Genomic DNA, 17,241 nt, shown 5'->3' with positions numbered 1-17,241 from the left:
AGAAACTAACTTTAGATCTTTTTTAGCTATAAGCAGTTATACCAGGTAGATATCAATGAGTAAGTGGTTTATGATAGATAGATAGATATATATATATATATATATATATTGCAGATAAATGTGAACAGAAGCTTCTGATGATGCCTCAATGCCCCTACCATCCCTGTGGCTCTGGCTGAAATTATATTTCTGAAGAATGTGTGATTAATATATATATATATATATATATATATATATATTATATATATATATAATATATATATATATATATATATATATATATATATATATTGTAACTGTCTGAGGTAACAGGGTCGTCGTCTCCTGGGGTAGACGAGTGCACAGCAGTATTGGAGTCCATGCAAAACAACACAAAACTGGCTGGCAATGTGCAACTGGCCGCAACCAGTTTTATTTGTCTGGTTGGCAGGAAGACATGAATCAAAACAAACAAAAATGAAAATAAAACCTTGCCTGTCCGGCACTAACTAAACAATTAGCTCCTAACTAACGAGGTGAGGATCTAACATCCAGCACCTAACAGAAAACAGTATTTGTGGCACAGCACGTACTCACTTGAATCTGCCTCTCTCACAGGCCTGCACTGCCTGCTCTTTTTTCCCAGAATTGAGAGAGAGAGACACACACAATCCCTCCCTTACTTAAGGAGAGAAAACACCTGTTCCTCTCTCAGGTGTTGGGCAAACCCAGACCATCCATCTGGAATCGGATCCAGCCCAACACTCAACACTCTCGTAAACCGGGTCCTTTTTCCGGCTATTACAGCTAGCCACAAAATGTACATTTACCTGGTTGCTTAAAAACAGTATGACAGAAATCTGGATGATACATACACCCCTTCAACCAATTTCCCAGCATTTCTGTTACAATATATATATATATATATATATATATATATATATATATATATATATATATATATATATATATATATATATATATATATATATATATATATATATATATATATATATATATATATTAATGCTCTGCTGAAAATAAACAAAATTGCACTTTCCCTCACTGAATAAATAGGTAAGTTGCTCTGGTGACAAAGAAATGCATTCATGAATCACATCATTTTTGCCTGCTCTCGACTTCCCCATCTCAGGCTGGCAGATATACCCTATGATATAACACTGTCGGCCAAAGGAAAAGTGAAATAAATTGAATTAATCTTTAAAAAAAAGTGAAAAGTGAGAGAGGGGGGAATGCGTCTCATGATACAAGTAGATACAAGTAGAGGAGTATGAGAGGCCACACTACTAGGGTTCAGGAGTCTATAACTGTCCTACTAAAAAAAAAAAAACCCTGAAGTATCTCATAAAAAAGAACATGTAAACCCACATTGGCTCCCAGCTAACACTTACTTTACCCCATGTGACTGCATTTATTTTTCTTGTAACTTAAAAATCTGAAGTTGTAAATCAATGCTGTAATGCATGTAAGTTGTTTTTATATGAACTGTTGTGCATGAAGCCATCCTGTATGAAACCTATGTTTTACTGCTTGGATTCACTCTTCATTTTCCAATATCCTTGATACTGGTAAGAAAAGTGACCAATGGGAGCCGACATCTAGGACATCTCATGTTTATAGTTATTTCTTCTAATCTCCCCATGATGTGTGAAAGTCACTGAAACACCTTCTAATGAGATCTATGGACACGTGCCTTGTGTGAAGTACTATGGACCAGTTCCCATCTCTTTGTAGGCTGTTCATGCCCTTGACCTCTATGCCCTTGATTTTGCTTCAAAAACCATTGTAACTAACTTTGATGGCAGTCAAAGGTTTGCCTCATATGTTCCTTAAAAATAATTATTGTATATGGTATTCAAACCCATTCAACTGCAATGTTATTTAATGTCAACAAGTTTATTAATTTCAATATACTGAATATGGCCAGTATAAGGTAATGCAAAATTTCTTAGCTGTATTTCAGTGCATTTCTTGTTCTGGGGATTCTGTATCTTACTAAACCAATTTGTCTAGGGTCACCAAGTCTCTAGTCTCATTATGGAGGTTCTCTATCAGAACATTTTGCTTCAAAGGCACCCGATCAAACTTTTCCGTCCAGCCCGATCGACAAGCCGACCGATTATTATTATTATTATTATTATTAACATGTATTTATATAGCGCCAACATATTGCGTATCACTGTAAAGTAAATGCGATTGCTGAGGTGTATGAGCCTCGCAGCAGTGTTCATTATGGACTGGAGAGGTGACAGTCTCTGGAGGGGAAGGCCAATTAAAAGAGAGTTACGGTAGTCTAGACGTGATATGACGAGAGAGTGAATAAGAATTTTGGCAGCATCTTGGGTGATAAATGATCGTATTTTGGATATGTTCCTTAGGTGGAAGTGACATGATTTAATAAGTGACTGGATATGAGGAGTGAATGACAGGGCAGAATCTAGGATAACCCCAAGGCACGGGGCCTGGGGAGAGGGGGTGATAGTGGAATTGTTAACTATGATGGATACTTCCGGGATGTTACTGATGTTAGTTGGAGGAACGATAACCATTTCAGTTTCTAATGTTAACAGACTACTGCTGCACAAATATGGCAGTCCCTCATAGAGGAACTTGGAAGATTAAATATGTAAAAGCTATGTAATTATACATAGCATGCAAAGTCTGAGCTATGATAGATAGCAAAATAGGTTTATTTCTGGTGTCAGTATGTAAGCATGTGTAAATGTGAAATAATTGAAAAATTAACCCACTACATATTAAACGCTATACATCACCGTACTTTCTTTTTGTTAGGGTCAAGGGGCTCACCAATAATGTTGCATTTTTCTATATTGTAGATTGTAATATCACATCTATATTACGAATGGGAACCTTAAACATTGATCAGAATTTCATGCATATCCAGATGAAAGTATTTGTAATAGGCACAGACAGGACATCTGGTGCAAATCCCATCCCATAATCATAAATGGGTGATTACTTTTTTTAAAATGGTTAATTCACAGTCCAGTAAGACACACCTTATGCCAACAGTAGAAGGACAAAGGCTGAAGATCAAGATCTACAAGAGCATTAGGTGATGGTGGATAAATACTGGTAACTGTAACAAGATGAATGATAATAATTAATAAAAATAAATCATAATACATTGAAAACAAGGTTTGAGGGAAGTTGGACAAACCAAATGTATCTTACATTAGTACCTTTTGCAATCTTGTTTATAGAAATCGATTTTTCCCGCAGGGCTAGGACATTGGGGAGATCAGCCTAATCCCCCCCCCCTACAGTTTCAAATCAAAACACTATGGGGCATATTTATCAAAATGTTTAGAGCTTAATAAATAAAAATTCACCCACATTCTATTCATTTTATTCATGGGATTTTTAGAATTGTATTTATCAATGGGTGAAAGTTAGAACCATTTCATAAATACAATTTTAAAAATTCAATAGAAATGAATAGAATGCAGATTCATTTTTATTTATTAAACGTTTATTCTTACAGCGAATTGCCACCTATTATTTTAACATCATTTTGTGCGTTTACATATATTTTCTCTTTGCACATATTTGTGTTAATTAAAGGTAGGGTGTGCAATTAAGCCAATCTCTTAACAAATCAACTTGAAAAAAGGTTGCACCTTTCATTTTGCTTTTATTAATGAAAATAACTGTAATTTTGGAAAAAAATAAAACCACACTGACTCTGTGCAGATATGTAAAAGCAGTGCTTGGCACAATTACTCTCGGACAATAATGCAATGTGATGAAGTGTATCTATCAGTGTCATTACCACTGGTAAAAATATGAAGGGTGCTGTACTATTGCCTGCATTTGTTTCTTTTTGTTGTGCCTTTCTCTCTTGTAGAGCACAGTTACACCTTGTGTTTTCGGACAAGATGTTCCTTTCTGAATAAACTAATAGTGATGGGCGAATTTGGGGGGTTTCGCCAAAAAATGAACGAATTTCCCGCGAAATTCGCAAAACGGCAAAAAATTTGCGATACGGCGCAGGCGTCTTGTTTTTGATGCCGGCATCCAATCCACTGAGGGATTCTAAATAGCCAATCATATCCTTTATTTTGCAACCCCGGAAACTTTTAATGCTTGTGTTGGTCCCCAACTCTGTTTACATTTGAATATGGCTCAAGGGCTTAACTACAGAGGAAGAAGACCCTGCGGCTGCAGGGGGGCCCAGGAGGTAAAGGGCCCCATGAGGCCTTAATTCATATACAACTTCAATAAAATATTGGTAAAACAAGTGAACCTCAATACATAGTAACTTAGGTTGAAAAAAGACACGTCCATCAGTCGACTCGTTGATCGGCCAGGTATGAAATTTTTAAGTCTGAGCAGTGAAGCCCAATTTTAAGCTTACAATAAGCAAAGTAGGTGCAAACCGCATGAAGATTGTGGAGGTGAAAAAATCCTTCATGTATGCACGCTCACAATTTAATAATAAAAAAAAACTTAATACTGGAGTTTCTGTATGGAGAAATATATCTGTTGAGGTTACTCTGTAACTATATGCTATTACTCTTGAATAAAAGGATATGATTTAATGCTAAGCTCAGTTCAAGTGTGCACTGCCACTACCATCACTTGCAGGTGTAAATATTCTTTTGTGACACATTGTTTTGTTATTATTTCTGTTCCTACATCAGTTTTAGCCTGGAAATAAATGGTGCTTTTTTGCGCATGTTTGATGTTGATATTGGCAGCACCTGATTGATGAGGGTGCACAAGTGTAAACAGACAGTGTAAGTAGACATGACTGCATCTGCAGTTGATATCACTGAATGCGGTGGAGCAACACACTAGGAGTCTGGGAAGGTATGTACAGTATATGGGTTAGAAGAACAGAATAGGGGTTATAAGGATTAAATACATATGCCAGCTATTCACATTGACTATAATTTCTAGAGAAATGATTATGGGAGCTTTAGTGTTGTTTGAGTGCTTTTACAAGTAGCAAGAATGAGTAAAAGTGTTGATTTATTTCTAAATATAGAGTACCTGACACAAGGGAGAATTAGCAAACCAATACACAGTGTAACCAGTCATAAGGTGAGCTGGAATGCTGAGCTTAATTCCCCACTGTAAATCTCTTGATAGATTGTTTAATCACCTGCCAAGAATCACAAAAATGAGCTATAGTACAGTACAGTCGAGCCAGTTCAGTGGAGCTGCCAAACATCAGATTTAGGTTGAAGAAGGCATTTTATTCTAGCTGAAAGTTGCACTGGCAATGACCTTCAAGAATGTTTGGGTTGATGATGCCCAGGGTTTATAAAGAGTAATTTATCAACACTGGGCAAATGTGCTCCTGTGAAGTATACCATGGCAGCCAATCAAATGTTTGCTTTCAATCTTCTACCTGTAGCTGACTGTTTGCTATGGGTTACTGCCAAGGTGGATATATGGCCAGAACTATTGATAATACAACAATCACAGGGAGTGGTGAACAAGTAGAGATGAGAATTTATAGACAGCCGTTGGGCAAAGAGATTAGGAAGTCAAAGGTCAAACTGCTCCTATTCAAATACCCAAATTATGCGATTATGATTTATTCCCACGGAACATGGAAAAGACCGGAGTTTTATAAGACCTTTATTTGATAACTTGTCTAGCACTTTTCTTACTGGGCCTTTGGACTTGCAACCTTGTTATTTTAAACAGACTGAAGGTAGGTTGACGTGTCTGGAGGTCATTGTTCAATAGGGAAATATGCTGCTATTTACATTATGTCTTCCTTTATGCCCATGGGAACATTAAAATACATTAGTCCGTTTTAAAACCAGAGACCAAAATGTTTTGGGGATAGACCAAAAGCAGAGTTGCCCCAGGAATTGAGGGTCATGATTTTGTATAAAGCAAGAAAAAATAATGTTTTATAAGGCGTATTATGTACAAAACTTTGAGTATAGTAAATTATATTATAAGTAGGGACAAAATTGGAGATAGGTAAAAGCTAGGATTAAGGAGAATAAATGAGATATAAGGAACTTTAAATCCCAGACCAGTTTTCAGACACTTCTGTGAGCAGAAACATAATCAGTCACTATTAAGGTAGTTAGAATTGGAAGTGACAAAAGGAAGCACTATGGATCAAGAGACAGAACAGTCTATCATCCACAGGGTTGAACAATGCTTGGAGTGCTCAAGTGCCTCTTATAAGCAATGTACTTATGTTATGTACTTAATATAACTCAACGCAGTACTAATGCACTCTTTATTCTCTCTACAGATACAGATGAACCTGCCCTAGAGAAATTAGTCTTTTATTGTCGGCAAGAAAAAACTTGAATAATTGGCCAATGGTAATTGTAAAATGGGCAGTGTACAGATGAAGCCACTTGGATTTGTGTGTTAAATGCGTCATGACTCGGGATTAATTGAAGATCTAAAGTCATCTTAACTCATGTAACCTTTGCATTAGCATTTCAAAGCACCATTGTTCACAATGAGGAATGCTTTAATTAGATGGGATGCTGTGACACAATTTTCTGTGTTGAATGGGATAAATGGGATATCTGAGTTTAGTTATTCTGTGTCAAACACACAAACCAAAGCGGCTCCATCTGTATTATGTGAATTGTTATGTTAGCTCCAGGGCCTCAAGCTGTAAAAAGAAAAAATATATTGGTTAGGATCAGGCTCCAGAGCAGTGAACCCTATAGGGCAATGGACTGCTGATCAAGTATCCACCTATGGGCTACATTTGTACCAATAAACTAAGGGGGAGGCGGTTCATGCTTATGCTTGACTAACCTTGTACTGGTAATGGTATTCACTTGGCAAATGGCAATGAGCCATAGACATGTTGTGATTTTATTATTCTTTAATAAAAGTAATAACATTTTATAAACAAATTACAGCATAAGTAGTTTGGATCACTGGCAGAACAAGAATAACAAACCATCTTAAGCCACTGGGTGTTACAAAATCGTTTCCAAGTGCCTGATACCAATGTCAAGGGTTGCCAAATCCTCTCCAAATAATCTGATGCATGGATTCTCATTGCTTGTATTCATACTGTACATGCTTCTAGCTAGTAGAAGTTACTTATGGAGAGAGCCAATGCATGTGTCCAGCTTGCTTTGATGAATAGCACCAAGCAAATACACAGATGCTAGTGAACCCCAGCATTACAACCAGCCAGAATGTAGTGCTAATTCCAGGGTTCCCTATTGAGTCAATCGCTGGAAATGGTTTGCAGCAAGTGCGGCTAATGCTGTTATCAATGGCATGTGTATGAAGTGTTGCCTGTCCAGCTCAAATACAGCTGGACAAAACAGACACTACTTTGAATCCATACTGGTGGATCATGTATAAGTAATAGTGCCTGCAACCTAGCTGGCGTCCAACAATGATGCTGGAATTCTAATAAAAAAATACTAAAGTGTGGGTAATTAAATAAAATTTGGGGATTTGCATATAAAAATTGCATGGTGCACTTTGCACTCACCTGATAAATGAAGCCCCTTGTCTATCACAGAAATGAAAAATCCATAAAGCAACATGAAATATAGTTACATTTAGAGCAGTTGCTTTACAAAAGCGAAATGTTCTTAGCCTTGATTGAAGGGAAATTGGCATTTGCATTAATAGATTTTTAAATTGAGCAGTAATGATCATTCCATGCTTTTTCACAGGCATATTGTTCTATTATGTTGCTGTGTTTGGCATCTTTGTGTCTGCTCTCTATATAATTAATATGTTCTGCGCATCAGGTGTATGGAACCAGCGAACAGATCTGATAGAATAATTCATCTAGTTTAATTCCACTTGGGTCTAGCTGCTTAGTTAGCAATAACTCAGTCTTTCAAGGCAGTCTGTAATGCCGAACTACATTAGAGCGATTTAATAAGCACTTAAGGGAAATTAGAGAGGCATAAGGCAATGACATCTTGTTCTACTGTATTCTAACTTTGCATCTGCAGCTCTCACTAAGTTGTCTTTATTATAAATGACTGCCTTGCACCTTGGGATCCAGAAGCAAACAGGGAGTGAAAACAGTCTTTTAGATGAATGCCATAGAAAAGGTCTGGGCTGTAGAGTACCTGCTGCGGCTGCACTTGCCTCTTTCCAAAGCTCGGCAGATTCCACATTCTCCCAGCCAGAGGTCTGTTTGTCTCACTCACAAAAGCTCCATTTGCAGCTGTCGGGTATTCGACTAAAATAGAATCTCTTGCATTCACCCCTGCACATTTTCACTTATGTGGATGATATTGGCTTGGGGTAACCATAAAGAATCATAGTAACAGTGGAATCTTGGATAACATATTTGCACTTTTAATGAATCCTTTGTAATGATAAAATGATTAAATTAAAGAAGGACAAATATTTTTCTGGACAAATATTCATAATGTAATGCTCTAATCATCAACTATAATAATGCATGGCATAAAAGGTTTAATAGTATCTAATTAATGTTAATTATGAGCTTGATGGTGTTTTTACCAAACATCTGCATACAAAGCAGTTCCATCTAATAGTCTGCAGTTTGCATTGAATTACCAAAAGATCGCTTTGGATAATAGCACTATATGCTCATTTTAAGGTCCAACTCCAACTTCTATTGCAAAACAACTATAACTCCCATGAACTACAGCCAAGGCAGCAGATTCTTATGCTCTGCCTACATAATATTCCATATGAAGCTTGATTAAGCCAAAAAGCAAGGAGTCAATAAAATACATCTCTTGAAACCCTGTCCATCTAAAACAAACAGGATAGAGTATAATAATCACATTTAGATACTCATAGTAAGGTTATATGATGTCTGTGGAGTTAAGATGACTTTGATATTAATGATATCCCATGGCAAATGTCTACATCTCCCTCTGAATAAAGATTATGCCTTGCAGTAATGAAACTTTAGCAAACAACTAAAGATATCCCTTTTCAAATACAATCATAATATTGGTACTCAATCAATCAGTATCCCAGTACGTACAGAGCAATGGGCAGAATGACACTGAATGGGGGGTTAGATAAAATGGTGAACTCACAGCAACTGCTAAGATCACTTACTTGCGGGTTCTTTGGATTAACTGCAGCAATTCTCACAGCACTCAGTCCTTGCAACCAAAGGGTTAAGCAGATCATCCTACCTTCACCAGCCGAAGGCAGGGGCATACTAACACCACTACCTACAAACACATGGAGCCCTTTTAACAACACCGGCCAATCAGAAAGGGGTGGGAGAGGCTATAATCTCCATTCACAAGAATTTGTAGTGGAGCTGGGGGCTTTTGACTGCATTGTGTGTACAAGGGACTGTCTCAGTGGAGGGACACGTTCATGCCAGCAGCAATCGTGCATAATAGCTATTTTGATACAAGGCACCAACATTACTGCCTCTTCCATATGTATTATAATATTTGCAATCCTGAACCCTCATGTGGGGGTATAACTCTTTGCATGCAGCACAATATATATTGAGAGTTACTGCAGAGGATTTTTTTTGTTTGCAGGATCAACATCCCTATGATGAATGAGAACTGCCACCTCTGTTTCTCATTCATACCATTCATTCTGACCAAAATCCATCCCTGTGCCACGTGGGAATCACCTGTTCAGTCTGTTATGTGTATACTATACGGAGCAGGGTGTGCCAAAATCTCTGCAGCACAGAATCATGTATTCATCCCAGTATTCCCGTTGAAAAAAATAGAAATATAGGATACCTGATGCTGGGCTGCAGAGATTTCAGGATATATTGCAGAGCACCTCTTCATAAAATGAATCAGGTTAAGTAGGAATTATGACTTTTTGAGATTTATTATACCCCAATGATGAAAAATGGCAGAATCTCCGACCTGCCCATGTTGTAGTTGTAAATAAGTCAGCAGGAGAGGTCTGACTTTTTTATTTAAATATAAAATTGGATTTTGCTAAATAAGGCCCCCCCATGTTTAACCATGGCACTGTTCTGTTCACACAGCTACAGTATGTACTATGACACCACAAGTCAGAGAAATTTCCAATTTGCTGAATTGTTTTGCCTACTACAGGTATGGGAACTGTTATCCAGAAACCCATTATCCAGATAGCTCTGAATTATCGAAAGGCCATCTCCCATTGATTCAATTTTAATGAAATAATTTGAATGTTAAAAAAAATATTTTTTCTTGGTAATAATAAAATAGTACCTTGTATTTGATACCAACTAAATACCACTTATCTCGAAAACCCCAGGTCTCAAGCATTCTGGATTACAAGTTCCATACCTGTATATTCTGCTTAAATTCAGAATATACAGAAGAACGAGTTGGAGTTAGAATTCAGCCCAGAAGGAATCAGTTAACAAATTGCTGATGCATCTACTGCACAAGCATGTATTGATAAGGTCAGGGGTATGTTAAACATGTAAGCCATTGTTATTTCCTGATTTGCACATGAATTCTACATAGAGTCACCTCACCCTGTCTTTCGTGACTACTAAATATAAAATCTGTGGTTTGCACTGGTTTGTCTATTAAACCCAAACCAGAAGGTTTCAGAGCTGCTGCTCTGGATATGAATGTTGTTACATACACCTGGGGTAACTTTCCTAAATTGCCTACAGAGCCCAACTGAGCAGTTGTCTTGGCATAATGTGTATTGAATGCAGTGAAGTAACTAGTCTGTGCTGTGCTGAGCCCCCTGCCAAAAAATCATCAGGGGGTGCAATGCACAGGGACTCCTACACAGTAAACCACCCACCCACTCTGCACCCTCCATCTGCATCTCCTGTCTGTCCTCCCATGCCCTTCCTGTCCCCCGCTCCTAACCTGCAGGTAGAGCATCTAGGTAGATTTATTTGGTGATTTATTTGCAACTATAGAGGAAGGGACTATAGGGGTCTGCTTCCTCTATAGTTACACTAGTGATTGGATACATGCATTTTTGACCACAATAGCATCTATTTGGTACCCCAGAGGGATACAGAAGCAGACTATGGAGTTCTTGGCAAAGCTTTAGATGCTACTTTGAAATACTGGAATTATTCCTCCTTCCAAAACATATATAGGCTTTGGGTTACTTGTGAAGTATGACACAAATTATTTAAAAGTAAGATAGAAAGGAATTTGCACTGTTGAGAAGTTTTCTGATGCTACCAATGTAAATCGTCAAATAAGTAGGTGGGCCTGTGCCCAGCATTGACTGCTAATCAGGTTTTCAGGCAAACAGAATCACGTTTACCACCCTTAAAAACTTCTATGTAAATAATTTGTCCTTGAGCTTCTGAGCAGTTTTCTAATTTTATGGAATAGTGCCAGATGTCAAGTGTGGGATTTTGGAGTAAATGGATGGCAGCTTGAAGCTTAGTACATTGAAGACGTCCTCTGCCACAATGTGCTGCAGATTAGTTAGAATATGGAATGGTGCAATGTGACCAATAGAATACTTGTACAATATCATTAACTTGTTTATCTCTTAATAGACACTGTATCCTGTTTTATCTCAATTAATTTATCTCTCAATTTATTCTCCTTTACTCATTCAGCTTTTCTACAACTGCCTTCATTAATTTGTTTCTTTAATGCAGCTGAGCATCCCTCCAACATTTTACTCCAAAAATCCATACTTTCCATTTTATTTGTTTGTCTTTTCAAAATACGTAATCCCCTTAGCACCCAATTAACGGTAACCCCTTCATTCAGACCCACATAATCCTTTCTGTTCTTGTATAATCATTTATTGTTCTAGATGTAAAAATAACCTTTTCATGGCATTATCCATTTTTCTCACTTCCTTTTCCAAACAAAAACCCTAAAATTAATTCTTAAACAATGATACATGACCGGGGTTGGAATGGGCAGGTGGGACACCGGGCAAAAAAAACAGGCCTTTAATGCACCGCTGACAGCAACCCTTCACTGTAGCTCCCCACTTCCCTTCCTCCAGAGACTGTGAAAAAATAAGAATATGGGGGGGGGCTGGTGGTGGGCGAGTGGACAGGCATCGAGGGCCCCTGAGGGGGTGTGGGGGCCCCTGGGTTAGCAGCCCCAGTGGGCCTCGTATGCCCCAGTGTGACCCTCTACATGATTATTGACATGATTTTTAGATTCCCATGCCCTCTTTTTAGTCACCTGTTTACTGTGCCCTTTTTGTTTCTCTACATACCTTCTTCTTAAGGCCACTTTAATTTACCAGTGAGCCTTGGGCAAAGATTTTATTGGTGGGTCCCCACTGCCCCAGCTGCACTTAAATATTATAAGACAGGCAGTGAAGAAATGGTCTTCGCATACTGAAGTAGATGTGACTAATGTCATTGTGAACATTTCAACGCGTGTTCTGTTTGCCTGGAAAAAAGCACAGAAAAAAACACAGACATCATTATTATGTTGCACATCAACCAATCTGTGTAAGGTTTGGAAGAAATTGACAACATGGGAGAAAGGAATTTCCCTAACAAGGTCAATGCATATGCTATTGCAAAGCTAGGAATGCCTTAATTGCAATGTCATTTCACCTTCCCATTGACTTGTCTTCACTCAACACTAAATAGGTTGTGCAGTCTGCACAATTTAGAGTTGAGGAAAAGTTTGGACAACAACCATTCAGAGTAGCTGAAACAACCATTTAGGACTTAGATCAGTTTAATGGTTAATTATATTGTCCACTGCTTCTGTTCAATTGAAACGTAATCATGCAATAGAATATAAGTGGAAGAACAGTCGCACTGTAGAATAGTGATGTGCAGGTCAAGAAAAACCCGTGCAGACCCGCCCGACCAATGATGTCACAAAGGGGGCAGGGCTGGGCAGGTGCGCGCCTTTAAAAACGGAAGTCAGAAGCTGTCAGTCTAAGGTTGCAGGCAGGGAGAGCAGGCAGAAGAGCTCAACCTGAACCCGCCCCGCAAACAGTGCAGTGAGGTTGGCCTTGAACCCACCTGACGCGCAGGTAAACCCACGGGTCCTGTGGGTATCAGGCCGGCCCACACATCACTACTGCAGAACTAGACTGCAACGTTTTTTGAGTAAAGATCTTTTTTAAGTGTTACACATTATAATATCCTAGAATCTTGCAACGCAATACCCCCAACTTGCTGTGATTAGACAATGCAGCTGCTGGAGGGAAATTTGAAAGCCTAGACTCTTTGTAGTGTTTCTTTAAGGGTTAACATATATATATATATATATATATATATATATATATATATATATATATATATATATATATATAATCACCGCTTCCATAGGCACTCTCCATTCAATCGATCAGCCTACCGGGTGCTCATCCAAAGGGATATACTCTTTGAAGCAGACATATGGCCGTGAGTGCTCTTTCTTGCTCAAATTATATATATATATATATATATATATAAATCATTGGTTGACATACTTGTCCACCCTGTTGTTTCAGGATTTGTTTAAATGCTGAAACCTTTGTCTAAATTTGTAGACCATTACTTACAGCCCTTGGTCAAAGCAATACCTTGTTCTCTTAAAGACACAAATGACCTGTTGAACAAATTAGCATTGTTACAAGCTTTGGGGTCTGACTGCCCTCTTTGTAGCATTGATGTGGTTAGTTTATATACGTTCACTCTACAAGATGGGGCCATTCATGTGTAAAGGAGTGCCTGTTGGACTCTAATCTCCTGCATGGCTTTCTGTATTTTCTGAAGTCTAAGTTTGGTCCTGAAAAGAAAGTTCCTCAGGTTTGAAGGTAAATACTCTTGGCAAAGCCAAGGGACACCCGTGGAACTGGTGGTTGCTCCTTCATTTTCTAAATTATTTGTCCATAACTTAGAGAAAGACTTCTTACTGGATGATGCTGAAGAAAACAATTACAAAACACCCCACAGTAAAGGTCATAACAGAGGTATTAGCTAAAACACTGAGCTTTCTGGATTATGTGAAGTTAACCTTTGAAGAGGGCACTGTATTTATGTAAAAGAACTGACCATAATACCTTACTGCACGCTTCCAGTTTTCATAACCCCAAAATGCATTTCAGGGATACCTAAAGGTCAGTGTTTAAGAGCAAGGTGTATGGAATGATAGAAACGTTTAGGAAGCAGTGGGTTCCGTTACCACCAGGTTTCAGGAGAAGGGATATAAGAAAGGACAATTTATACAAGGTGGCAGAAGAAGTAGACTCAATTCCAAGAGGAGAGCTTCTCTCCCAGAAAAATGAACCAAAGGAAAGTAGTACCAGAATCCCTTTAGTAAGTAGGTCAAATTGAAAAGATGAGTAAAATATATTGATCAGTCTTAAAAGGTGAACCCTTAAAAACATTATGCTGAATGCCATACTTCTGTCATATGATAGAATGAGAGATAAACTGGGACCAGCTGAGACACGTAAGGTAAGGAGGTCACAAACGTTATTCCAGGGAGTAAGGAGGTGGGCGAATTTGCCAGTTTCGCCACCAGCGAATACATTTGCAAAAAAATTATGTAAGAAAGTGCTTGTGTATTAATTTTTTTTTATAAATTATTATTTTTTCATTGTTTGAGCGAAAGACTAATGTAGTAAAGTTCAATATTAATTAGGGCTTTTTGTAAAATTATATTGTCTTTTTTAAAATAATAGTTTTACTTTTCTTTTTTAAAAGGAGGCAGAGCTGTTTTTTTGTCCCCACTGGCACAGCGAGAAGGAAAGCATAATAAGCTGTTGGCACCTGCTTCCTACAAGCAAACAAAGATGCCAGTTTCACACCTTTTGATGTTTGCCGTGTAGAAGGATTTGCCCTATTAAACAAGGTTACAAATGAATTCTTGCTGTGCGGGTTACTGGGGTTCATTTGGAGAAGTTAAACTTAGGTCTATTTTCAGCAACTTGCCTATAATTTATTATTTGTGAGTATGTTCCTTCCAGGCAGAACAGTTTTCTATTTCCACATCTGTGAAGTTATATTCATATGGAAAACTGGCACATTTTAAAGAACTCTGGGGCAAATTTACTAAAGGGCGAAGTGACTAACACTGGCAAAAATTTGCCGGTGTGATGTCATTTTGGTACTTCGCCGATTTACTAATGGCCGCAGGCGTAACTTTGCTAGCGAAAGAGACTGACGCTGGCGCGCATTCGCACTCAATCACCAGGTGAAGACCTAACTGCGCAAATTCACTAAGATGTGGATTTTACTGACCATTACCTCTTGCGCCAGACTTGCCTTCGTCACCTCAGACCAGGCAAAGTGCTATAGAGTAAATAGGACTTCCTATATATTTAGTTTTTTCCTTTTTTTCAGGGTGATAGGAGCGTTAATTTTGTTTGGGGTAACCGGCTTCCCCCCTACATTTCCTAACATATGACACATAAACTATACACTGGGCTCATGTGTAGGGCATTGTAACAACTTTATTTTATTTTATTAAGCTTCCCTAAGCTTGTGTAATGTAATGTATTTGCTGCAACATATACGTCCATTCAACTTTAACTTCCCGCCGTATGCAAATTAGCCAACATTAGCGCAACTTTGATCTGCTTGCCGAATTAACGATAGGGCAAATTCGCCAGTGTTCAGCACCCTGGATGCAACTCCGCATGTTAGTGAATTAGCGTTGTTTGAGCGAATTTTTGCCTGGCAAAGTGTTGCGCTGCCTGCGAAGCCGAATTTTCGCTTCTTAGTAAATTTGCCCCTCTGTGTCTTATTGTGAATGATTAGAAGGCTCACTAAGGTAAAAAGTAGAAATTATTTATCATGTTGGGAGACAGATCTTGAGGTCTGTTATACCAAGGAGAGACTAAGTCATATTGGTTAGGTTCTGTTCTATTATCAGATGATGGGTGCTTGCTGGACACACTGAAACAAATAAAGAAAGAAGCCCAGCAGCTGCTGGCTGGCAAGGTCGAAATACAGAGGGATCCTGAACAATAAGCAGTTTCATTACAGATGTTCTTCTCTAAGGATTGGGGTGGGGCTTTAAATATTTGCCCATTGTCCTCAGTAAATTCTAACAGCTTGTATTGCCCTATATGAAGGAAGCATAACCAAGACTGTCCTTTACTTTTAGAACAGGTACATGGGCAAAAACAGTACAAAACAGGCAGGGCAGCCAAGAGATACATTGCCCAGCAGAGCATTATTCAGTCTTAGTTTTGGGAGATTAAGGGTGTTATTTACTAAAACTCAAATTTATCTTATTATTTTAATAAAAAAGCCCCAAATTTTTTGGATTATCGGGTTAAACTCAGCAAAAACCATGATATCTTCAAATTGGGATGGGGATATCTCCCATTGACTTATACATGACATCAGCAGGTTTGAGATGGCGGATTTTCAAATTCAAGATTTTTGTGGCATTGGGTTATAATAAATATTGAAAAAATTTGAGGTTTTTTTTTCCACAAAAAATTCGAGTTTTTGCCCCCCCCCCCAAAAAAGGCCTACCAGAAAAATTTGAGTTTTAGTAAAGAACCTCCTTAATGTGCCATACGTTTGGATTTTAATTTTTTATTCTTGTGGCTCTGAATTATACAGGATGGGCATTTGCCACAAAGTAAATTTTAAGCAAAGAATTCACTTTTTTATGATTTCCTTTTTCTCTGTAATAACAAAACAGTATATCATACTTGTTAGTAACCAAGGTGAATGAATCGATATTTCTTATGATGTGGGGGATGAAATCTTATTAACACACACACACTCTTGTATATATATATATATATATATATATATATATATATATATATATATATATATATACAGTCCACAAGGCCGGTGCACACAGAACATAAAAAATAATGCATAGGCGCTGGAACAATCGGTCATTATATAATAAGCAGTAATGGATCCGCACTCTTAGGTCTTGTGAAAAAGATGATGCTTATTCTCAACGTTTCAACGTGATGACTGCTCACGTATAAGAGCCGAAACATCATCTTTTTCACAAGATTTATGAGTGCGGATCCATTACTGCTTATGATATTATGACCGATTTTTACAGCACCTAGGCATTATTTATTATCTTCTGTGTGCACCGGCCTTGTGGACTGTATATATATATATATATATATATATATATATATATATATATATATATATATATATATATATATATATTTATACTGTCCAAAAGTCCGTAATGCATATATATAACTGAGCCAATTACCTGGGTGCTATCTTTAATGGCAAAATTATCCAAATAGCAAAGAAAAAGATGCACATCAGGATTTGTATACAAAAAGTTAAAATTCCATATTTATTGGTTTACATTTTCATATATATATATATATGAAAATGTTTTAGGTTGAAGGTCAGTCAGTGTTATGTATACCCTTTCAAAAGAGTTATTT

General features: G+C 37.7%; 1 protein-coding gene across 4 annotated transcripts in view; it reads right to left on the bottom strand.

The window, feature by feature from the left end:
- The window catches only part of LOC108704522 (probable G-protein coupled receptor 83), a 36,204-nt gene extending 23,918 nt beyond the window's left edge, over positions 1 to 12,286 (bottom strand). The window contains exon 1 of one of the 4 annotated variants that reach the window (XM_041572635.1): positions 12,115 to 12,286. The gene's annotated coding sequence lies outside the window, so the exon portion shown is untranslated. Of the gene's footprint in view, positions 1 to 572; positions 655 to 9,036; positions 9,152 to 12,114 lie in introns of those variants that run through there. The other 3 variants (XM_018241102.2, XM_041572637.1, XM_041572638.1) reach the window with 3 other exon arrangements.
- Positions 12,287 to 17,241: the final 4,955 nt, after the last annotated feature.

This window comes from Xenopus laevis, chromosome 8L, assembly GCF_017654675.1.
Source record: "Xenopus laevis strain J_2021 chromosome 8L, Xenopus_laevis_v10.1, whole genome shotgun sequence".
Classification (NCBI taxonomy): domain Eukaryota; kingdom Metazoa; phylum Chordata; class Amphibia; order Anura; family Pipidae; genus Xenopus; species Xenopus laevis.
This window is presented reverse-complemented; position numbering and strand designations above follow the sequence as displayed.